This window comes from Rana temporaria, chromosome 10 (assembly GCF_905171775.1).
Source record: "Rana temporaria chromosome 10, aRanTem1.1, whole genome shotgun sequence".
NCBI lineage: Eukaryota > Metazoa > Chordata > Amphibia > Anura > Ranidae > Rana > Rana temporaria.
Window position 1 is genome coordinate 12,764,799 of NC_053498.1, and position 11,132 is coordinate 12,775,930.

The following is an 11,132-nucleotide window of genomic DNA, read 5'->3' on the forward strand; positions in this document are numbered from 1 at the left end:
TTTGTAAATCCGTTTCTTTGTCTGTTCGTAAATTTGTGTACTTGTATCGTTCTTTCCAGTGGGCACTGAGCAGTGTAGTTAGTGAGTGATTACTTAATATCTTAGCAAATCAGCTTATCTCTTTTGTGCTGAGTCACATTGGACAGTGTAAAGCCTCGTACACACGATCGGACTTCATACAACATTTTCTGTGGATTTTTGTCCGATGAAAACCGAAAAAGTTTGTCCGAAAACATGCTCATTTTGAAGTTTGTTGGCAAAAAGTCAGACCGTGTGTATGAGGCTTTAATATGGATTAGCCGCGTGTTGAAAATGAAACTAAAATACGAGATTGCGAATGACCGTGTCGCAATGTATTTACGAAAAAGTACAAAATTACGAATCCATTAAACGAAAATTATTATCTAACAAAATTACACATTTTGAATCAACGAAAATAAATTAGACAGACTTATGAATCATTTCGTATAAACGAAAATAAAACTGTTACGAAAATACGAACGGGTCCAAATAGGAAAACTTGCGTCTTACAAAATTACGAATCTTTACGAATCTACGGAACGAGACGAAACAAAACAAAAAAAAAAAAGTTTTTTTTTTTGTTGTGCACATGTCTAGCCTATAATAAGGCTTACCTGTAGGTACTGTAAATATCTCCTAAACTTGCTCTGTTTAAGAGATATTTAGCGTGCATGCAGCCCGTGCCATAAATGGCGGCTCCCGCGTGCATGCATGGCAGTGACGCTATCAAGCCCCCAACCACTCATGTAGCGGGGGGGACATGGACCCAGAAGAAAGACCAAGTGAAGATGGAAGCCCTATCAGCGGTGACATTGCAGCGCTGGAGGGCTTCATTCTTAGGTAAGTTTCTCATGATGTGCTAGTATAACTAACTAAATTTTAAAAGTGTATGTAGGAGCAAAATTAAATAAAAAATTTAAATATCTCCCAACATTTCCCATGTACTACTCATCCTGATTATTAGGGACCGTTCACACAAAGATGAGGAAGCCTAAGAGAGGAATAAAGTAAGTACTGTATTTATTGGGGTATAACACTCACTTTTTCACCCTGCAAATTGGTTGCAAATAGTATGTGCGTGTTATACTCCGATACTGCAATTTGGGCTGCCACGGAGAGAACGGGAACGGTGGCGGGACGAGCGTCGTCAGATTACATACAGCAAGAATCTCCTGTTTACTCAGCAGCCTCTGTAATAGGAAGTCCTGTCTCCTGGGCTGGCATTGGACCAGTGTTCTGTCGATCATAGAAGCCGGTCCAGGAGGTGGGACTTTGTATTAAAGAGGCCTCTGAGTAAACAGGAGATTTTCACTGTATGTAATCTGACAGCTCATCCCGCCCCCCCTTCCTGAGATGGGCATTGATCAGGCTGCCTTGATGGGCAATTGTTTGGCTACAAATAGGCATTGATTAAGCTGCGTTGATGGGCAATGGTGAAGCTGCAGATGGGCATTGATCAGGCTGCATTGATGGGCAATTGTGAGGCTACAAATGGACATTGATCAAGCTGCGTTGATGGGCAATTGTGAAGCTGCAGATGGGCATTGATCAAGCTGCGTTGATGGGCCATTGTAAGGCTATAAATGGGCATTGATCAAGCTGCGTTGATGGGCAATTGTGAAGCTGCAGATGGGCATTGATCAAGGTGCGTTGATGGGCCATTGTAAGGCTATAAATGGTCATTGATCAAGCTGCGTTGATGGGCAATGGTGAAGCTGCAGATGGGCATTGATCAAGCTGCATTGATGGGCAATTGTGAGGCTACAAATGGGCATTGATCAGGCTGCATTGATGGGCAATTGTGAAGCTGCAGATGGGCATTGATGGGCACTGACCCTCATTTTGCTTCAAAAATTTCCCTCTTAAAATGAAGGTGCTCTGCGGCCGCAAAGCAGGTGACTTCACCAGCAAGCCCTCTGTGTCCTCCTCACGCGTATCGCGACAGCCCTACGTCGCTTAATCATAGGATCTATGATTAAGCGACGTAGGGCTGTCGCGATACGCGTGAGGAGGACACAGAGGGCTTGCTGGTGAAGTCACCTGCTTTGCGGCCGCAGAGCGGTGACACTCGATTGTACACACGCTGTTTAACACAGCAATGTTTGTGAGTGTATTCGTTTTTCTTTATTAAACTGATATCCTGTGGTTTTATGCTATGGAGGCATTCCTGTGTTTCTTTTTGAGAGCCTGAATGGGGAGGAGTGTGAGCTGTCTTTGGATCCTGGATTTTATTTATGTGACTGCAGAGCAGCTCCTGTTACAGGCTCGGTAAAAGCCTCAGGAAGGTAAGAGGCTGGTAAAAATAATCCCCACACTGAGGAAAATCGGGCTGGTTTGATTCACAGACATATGAGCACAATGTAACAAGTCTTCACTGAATGAGCACAATGTAACAAGTCTTCACTGAATTAACCACTGATCATCTGAATTGTTGAATGGAGCACAGATGCACTTTTCACTTTGGACTTTATTTTTAATATTATCATTATCACTTGATTGTGCACTGGATATAGTTTTATTCACTATCACTAATCCTGCAGTGATATTGTACTATCTGTTTTTGGACTATTATTTATGATTTTTTTTATTTTTTTATTTTTTATATATTATTATATTATTATATTTTTTTCATCGCACAGAAAAACAACAGTTTTATGATTGAACCGTTTAGGTTTTTAGGACACTTGCATTTTTGGACTTCTTTTCAGTTGTTGCTTTTTCCTGCATGTGTTTGCTAATTAGTAATTAACCACTTTCCAGGAGAGCTGGAGCTTTCATTCACTGCTATTATTGTTCTATTTATCAGCATTTTGCACATGTTTTTTATTAAGCACTTTAAGGATTTATGACACATATTTTTTAAAAAAGGATTATTATCCCATGTACACTGTGCGGCCAGTTAGGCACTTTTATCCATTGGATTTCATTATATATTCACTCGCAGTTCCTTCCACATCTAATTATTGATGTTGGATGGTATTCTTTGGGCATAGACATTTTTACCCCAGTAGAGGACGGACTCACTCTCATACTTTAGGAATCATTGTTTAGAATATTTTATTGTTTTAAATTATTGTCGGTTTTTAGTATTTGCAAGCGCCACTACATCCCCCTGTCTATCAAAACCTGGTATATACCTCCATCTCCAATGATTTGAAAAAAGGAAGACTAATTGTTGGGACTTTAAAATGAAGTAAATGAAAAATGTTGGGTGGGAAAATATTTGGGACTTTGAATGAGGCTGCAGACATGGTGCGGGTAGTAAAAGAAAGTACAAATTTATTGGTCACACAATTGCAAAACATGTATCAACATCCAGAGAGCATGTAAATGAAACACATACACTGTACATTTCAAATAAATGACATTACCACATATTGGAACACATAATATGTGCATATACGGTGGGGGTAGCAAAAATATAACAGTTCTTGGCCAGATGTCACATGATCATCCGCATGGATTGATGAATGCATGGAGTGAATATACAAATGTACAGATGTCAAGATAACAGTATTAGCGAATATGTAAAGGTGAGAAAAACTGGTAAAAACATGTATAAATATAATCAGATCAATTTAAGTATTGTCATAAAATATATGTGGCATCCATATTGTCCCGACGCGTTTCGTGTATTTAACACTCTTCAGGGGCGGATGCTTGACCTATCTAAAAAATATACAAAAATTAAGATAGAATATAGAAAGTAAGTAAAATGTATTATAATTAGCCAGTATAGGATGGAAAAGATCTCCACCTAGAGTACTCACATGGAATCTGGAGTAAATGAATGCAGTGTGTATGGAGCCACGGCCAAGAGGATATGTCCGTCACAGGAGCTGAGACGGCAGTGGAGCGCACACAAGAAGTGGTCTTTCTCCTGCTATATACCATATATGTCAGCACACTTAATCCTTTGCTATGGGAGGATTCCTTGCTGCCCCCTTCTTGTGTGTGCTCCACTGCCGTCTCAGCTCCTGTGACGGACATATCCTCTTGGCCGTGGCTCCTTACACACTGCATTCATTTACTCCAGATTCCATGTGAGTACTCTAGGTGGAGATCTTTTCCATCCTATACTGGCTAATTTTACTTACTTTCTATATTCTATCTTAATTTTTGTATATTTTTTAGATAGGTCAAGCATCCGCCCCTGAAGAGTGTTAAATACACGAAACGCGTCGGGCTAATATGGATGCCACATATATTTTATGACAATACTTAAATTGATCTGATTATATTTATACATGTTTTTACCAGTTTTCTCACCTTTACATATTCGCTAATACTGTTATCTTGACATCTGTACATTTGTATATTCACTCCATGCATTCATCAATCCATGTGGATGATCATGTGACATCTGGCCAAGCACTGTTATATCTTTGCTACCCCCACCGTATATGCACATATTATGTGTTCCAATATGTGGTAATGTCATTTATTCGAAATGTACATGCTCTCTGGATGTTGATACATGTTTTGCAATTCTGTGACCAATAAATTTGTACTTTCTTTTACTACCCGCACCATGTCTGCAGCCTCATTCAAAGTCCCAAATATTTTCCCACCCAACATTTTTCATTTACGTCACTAGGGATGGAGGTGCTATACTTATAGACCTCATTTAAAGTCCCAATTTCCCCTTCCTATTTACTTTAAAATGAAGCACACTGCTAAACTCAATGAATCAACTGAAGTAAACAAATGTATTAATTACAGAAAAGGCATGACAACCGCCAATAATATATATATATTAGTAATATAGTATATAGCTGTTTGGCAGGCGTTCAGCTTCAATGCATCAATGCCAAGCCATTAAGGAAATAACGCTACTTATGAGGGTTGTGCTTTTATGAATTACCCATATACAGTAATAATAATAAATAAAGCAAACTATTTTCTATATTTCTGATCTTTGTACAGTTGTGACTGATCAGAAAATTTTAAAAATCAGCAGCTTGTACTCAATAAAAAAACAAAAACGCAATATTACTGAACATATGGCAAACACAAAATGGAAAATAGGACAATATACATGTAGTAACGACATTAAATTTGTGTTGTAAATTTTGTCAGTTTACCATTTTATATGAGTTACTTACTTTCTCGGCTTGTCTACTCCTGCGGATGGTAGATTTCAGAAATGAGAAGTACGGACTGGAATTACATAGAACACATCGTACGATTTGCAGAAGTTACAGCTTTCTGTTATTTCCTGAAGTGAGAAACTTCCTGTTGTAAATCAAGATTGATATTAAAAGCGAACTATAATAGTTTGAGGTCAGTATTATTTTATTTATTTTGAAATTAGAAGGTTTTCGTTCTGTTATTGTATATCTTTTTCATGTACTATCCAAATATTCAATTTTATTAAAAAAAATATATATATATTTTAGTTGCTGCCATATAGAGCATGGGGGGAAGGCTGAATACACATGTGTCTGAGGAAAGGGAACGGGGGGTGGGGAAGGAAAAGGAAAAGGGGAGAGAGAGAGGAGAGAAGAAGGAAAAGCAAGAAGAGGAGAAAGAAAAGGGAAAAGGAGAGGAAAAAGGAGGGAAAGGAAAATGGAGAGGAAGGGAAAGGGAAGGAAAAGGTCAAGAGAAAAAAAGAAAAGGAAAGTAAAGAAAGGGAAAGGTAAAGGGAAAGGATAGAAAAGGGAAAGGAAAAGTAAAGGAGAGGGAATGGAGAGGAAAGGGAGAGGAAAGGAAAATAAAAAGGAAAGGAAAGGGAGAGGGAAAGGAATAGGAAAGTAAAAGGGGAGAGAGAGGCGAGAACAAGGAAAAGCGAGCAGAGGAGAAGGAAAAGGGAAGGGGAGAGGAAAGGAGAGGGAAAGATGAGGGAAAGGAAAATGGAGAGGAAGGGAAAGGGAAGGAAAATGGAAAGGGTAAGAGAAAGAAAAGGAAAGGGAAAGGGAAAGGAAAGGGAAAGAAGGGGGAAGATAAAGGAAAGGAAAGGAAGGAGAGGAAAGGAAAGGAAAGGAAAGGAAAGGAAAGGAAAGGGAAGGAAAGGAAAGGAGAAGGAAGGAGATTAAAGAAAAGGAGAGGGAATAAAAGGAAAGGAAAGAAAAGAAAAGGAAAGGAAAGGGAGAGGGAAAGGGAAAGAAAGGGTAATAGGAAAGAGAAAGGAAAGAAAAGGTAAGGCAAGGGAAAAAGGGAAATAAAGGGGAAAGGGAAAGCGAAAGGAAAGAAAAGGAAAGGGAAAAAAGGGAAAGGAAAGGGAGAGGGAAAATAAAAGGGATAGGGAATAAAAAGGGAAAGGGGAGGAGATAGGAAAGGAAAGGGAAAGGAAAGAAAATGAAAGGAAAGGGACAGGTAAAGGAAAGGGAGAGGGAAAGGGAAAGGAAAGGGAAATTAAAAGGGAGAGGAAGGGAAGAGGAAGGAACATGGAAAGGGAAAGAGAAAGGAAAGAGCAGAAAAGGAAAGGGAAAGAAAAGGAAAAAGGAAAGTAAGAGAAAGCTAAAAGAAAAGGGAAAGTCAAAGGGAAAGGGAAGATGTACAAGCAGATTTTCAGTTGCTACATGCATGATTGGATGATCAAAGTGAACAAAGTTCTTTTTTCTAAGTTACAAAATGTACTTTGTTAGTGCTATTTACATTTTTACTTTAAAAAAACATTTTGTTATACATGTTAACTATATGAAAAAAGTAAGTGTTGATCCCACAAATAATCTAATGCAGTTCAAACACACTTTCTGGAGTGCTGGAGTGACAATGCTGCTCTTCCATAGACTGGCAGGATCACCAGGTCACTTACCTTTGAAGCTTCTTTATGCGGGATACACATACTCACAAGTCCAACAAATCCTGTGTTGTCCTTTTCTCACCCGCCATCCTTTGTTGCACCTCAGCCCGTTAATCCTCTTTGTTCATTTTGCTGCCACTTCCTGTCTACATGCAGCAATGGCTGCAAAGCAAATCTCAGGGTGCTGACAGCAGTGAAGCAGGCCTGCACAATGTTTGCTGAGAGGCTACTTTTTTCATTGGAAGCCTGTGTTAAAGGGTAATGCCCCGTACACACGAGCGGTTTTCCCGTCTCAAGCCTGCCTTGCATACACATGGTCACACAAAGGTTTGGTGAACTTTTGACTGACAGGAACGCAGTGACGTAAAAGACTATGATGAGCCGAGAAAATTAAGTTCTATGCTTCTGAGCATGCGTCGATTTGTTTCTGAGCATGAATGTTTTTTTGCGCGTCGGTAAAGCATATAGATGTAGGATTTTTTCCTGACGGGGAAAAAAGTGATCCTGCTCTCTCTTTTTTCCCGGCAGTTTTCCTGTAGTAAAAGTCAGATGGAGTATACACACGGTCGGGATTCCCAGTCAAAAGCTCTCATCTGACTTTTACCGATGGGAAAACCGGTCGTGTGTACGGGGCATGAGAATTGGAGGAGAGGAACAAAGTGTTGTCACCCAGTAACAAGAAGTGCCTGAACAATGATCTTCATTGCAATATCTTCAGATAAAGCTTCTATCCAGGGTACCTCTAAAAAAAATTGCTGCCATAAGGAAAAAAAAAATACCCATTTTATTCAGGTGATCGGGGTTCTGTGCCACCTAGATGGCTGTCTGGGTGGACGTGTGATGTGCTTTACCGGGCTGCTAGACCGGAAGCCTGAGGCCTATCCCAGGGACATCTGGCTGTTAGGCTGCCTATCCAGAAGCAGGAGAGCAGCGTAGGGTTGATACTGTGGGCTTTCAGTCCAACCAAAAGTAATGGCTCTGCCGGCCGGAGAACTTGACGTAGTTGGAGGTAGAGGTGAAGCTGTCGCCACTAAGGGACCATCCACCTTGTTACCAGAGATCACAGTGAGTAGCTGAAGCAAGTACCAGAGCAGTCTTCTCACCATCTGGGGACGGTGAAGAATTGGGAATCTTCAGCAAGTGCCAAGCCAGGGACCCAGCCAGTGGAGGTGACACTTGCAGAGCAATATTGTGTGCCAAGCCAGGGACCAATCAGGACAATGGGATGACGCTTGAAGAGTATCTGTGAGTGCCAAGCTAGGGACCCAACAGGGACACAGGGGTGATGCTTGAGGAAGATAATGAGTGAGAAGAACTCAGGGGATCCCGTGGCAAGTGGATCAGGAAATCTAGTAAAAGACTGGGAGCTCAGTTGAATGAAGTTCTACAATAGGAGATTGTAGATAAAGTGAAGGAGTTCGTTGCAACCCTTGTTAGAAACTGTTAAAAGATTGTTGCCGTATGAGACAGCAGTCCTACTCATGCAGAGGTGGTGTCTAGCTGGATGCCTTTCCCTCCATGGCAGTCTGCCTATAGAAGTCTCGGAGTCTGCCAATTAACATTGTATCTACTTAAGGGTGTCCTGGCCCCAACCCTCTCTCCCACAGTTCTGTTTAAGAGACAACAATACTCTTTGAATTCAAGAAGTGTCTGGCTCCCATCAATCCACCTTGCATTACACCCACCATGCCTTGTAACCCACACTACATAGAAGGATGTCAGCTGTCCCTGGCTCACTATTAGGCGTCTGGGGGTCCGGGAAATCGCTACAATGTGTTTTTTGCATAAATACTTGTTTGCCTTGGAAGGGCAGTCACCTTCAACATATTGGATGAGGTTACTGAAGCACTATATGAGTAATATGTCAATCGCATAGATAGATCCACGCAAATTGCACATAGGTTCTCTATGAGAAGAATTTTAGCACATTACGTTTATTGAAATAGAGGTGTTGTGTGTTGACGATTAATAACTTAATCAGCACCTAGTGACAGGTGGTGATAAATAAAGGATAAAAGTAGGGGAGCGCAATTAACACACCACACATAATTCCTTAAAGGACCAGACACCAACAGGTGCTCTGATCCTTTTATTTCCTGATTGCAGCAAACCCACCACAGTAATATAATATACATTTTCACTTGCGCCAGCAACACTTATTATTCTAATGTGAAAGGAAAACATAATTGGATGATGGCAGTCAGCAGAGCTTCACCTCATTCACTAAGCCAATGGAAAATTGTCTTGCAAAAAGAACTAGCTAGATTCACAGAGAGTTACGGCGGCGTATCAGTAGATATGCCGTCGTAACTCTGAATCTACGCCGTCGTAAATTTAAGCGTATTTTGGAAACCAGATACGCTTAAATGAGGCTAAGATATGAGCGGCGTAAGTCTCCTACGCCGTCGTATATTAGGGTGCATATTTACGCTGGCCGCTAGGTGGCGCTTCCGTTAAGTTCGGCGTAGAATATGCAAATCAGCTAGATACGCCGATTCAGAAACGTACGTGCGCCCGGCGCATTTTTTTACGTCGTTTACGTATGGCTTTTTCCGGCGTAAAGTTAGTCGAACAAATAGCTGGCCTAGTCAATGTTAAGTATGGCCGTCAATCCCGCGTCTAAATTTTAAAATTTTACGTTGTTTGCGTAAGTGGTCCGTGAATGGGGCTGGACGTAATTTACGTTCACGTCGAAACCAATACGTCCTTGCGGCGTACTTTGGAGCAATGCACACTGGGATATGTCCACGGACGGCGCATGCGCCGTTTGTGAAAAACGTCAATCACGTCGGGTCACGAGTCATTTACATAAAACACGCCCCCCTGTTCCACATTTGAATTAGGCGCGCTTAGGGCAGCCCATTTACGCTACGTCGCCGTAACTTAGGAGGCAAGTGCTTTGTCAATACAGCACTTGCCTCTCTGACTTACAGCATAGCGTATATGCGATACGCTACGCCGCCTCAAAGTTATGCCTGTCTCTCTGAATCCAGCTATATTTGTCTTTATTGAATCAGCCCCTTCATCTTGATTTGGGACTATTTCATTTGTTTTGTTGTTGGTGAACATATTCAATGATAACAATCATTTCCTTTCCTTAGACAGTTTCAGTGTTACTTCATATGTACTGTACAGTTATTTTTTATTGCAACTAATTTTTACTGTAACATCCTGGAAATGAGAGTTCCTCTTTTGGATGGGTTTGTTTCACACTATACTATATTTTCTCTGTTGGTAAATAGGGGAACTATTACGCTGGAAGAAGGCCCTTTTTTTCTTATTTTTTTTTTTGCACACAAACACAAGAAAATGTTCACGTTTAAAAAAAATATATATATATATATAATGCTGCATACACACAATCGGACATTTCGACAACAAAACCGTGGATTTTTTTTTCCGACGGAATGTTGGCTAAAACTTGTGTTGGATACACACGGCCACACAAATGTTGTCGGAAATTGTGAACGTCAAGAATGCAGTGACGTACAACACTAGGACGAGCCAAGAAAAATGAAGTTCAATGATTTCGAGCATGCGTCGAATTTGTGTGCGTTGACACACGGTCGGAACATTTGTTATCGGAAAATTTGAGAACCAGCTCTCAAATTGGGCTCGGAAATTCGGGCTTAAGGCCTGTGGACCATAAACCTGGACCATAAACCAAAGTAACTGTTTTATCTGAGGTTGCAAACCAGGCGGGTGTAAAAGGAGGAGTCATCTTCTTGTTGGTGATTCAATTGTAAGAGGCGTTACTTTAGTAAATTATGTGGAAGTGTCAAAGGAAGTTAGGTGTTTGCCTGGGGCTGCTGTTAAAAGGCGCATTTTAAAAATTGTCAAAAAACCTACCGAAGAGTGCAATGTTGATGTTGTTGTGCACCTTGGCACAAATCATTTGTCCCAGAATGATGTGCATTCTGTACAGAAGGATTTTCAGAATTTGGGCCAGGATCTGCAACAGGTAAGGTGTACTGTTTTTTTTTTTTTTTTGCAAAAGTCACGTGACCTGTGACGCAACACGTCAGGAGGAGACAGTGACGTCACGCCGGTGTTCTGTCACACGGGAAGTGCAGTGAGGAGGAGTAAGCTTGCATCGAGGGTACACAATATACAGGAATGACTGAGTAGGGAAGAGGGGGGTAAAGTTGCCACTTTTTTGTCAAAAATATCATAACCCTAACATTAACCTGTTGCCATCCGCACTACAGCTGAATGACGGCTACAGCGTGGACCTACATTACCAAGAGGTTGTCAATAGATGTCCTCCCCTTTGCACGCTCCCCGCGTGCCCCCTGCAGGGGTTGGGATTGGCCCCTTATTCCAATCTGTGATCACCCAAGCTGTTGACTTTTAATTTTTTTCCACA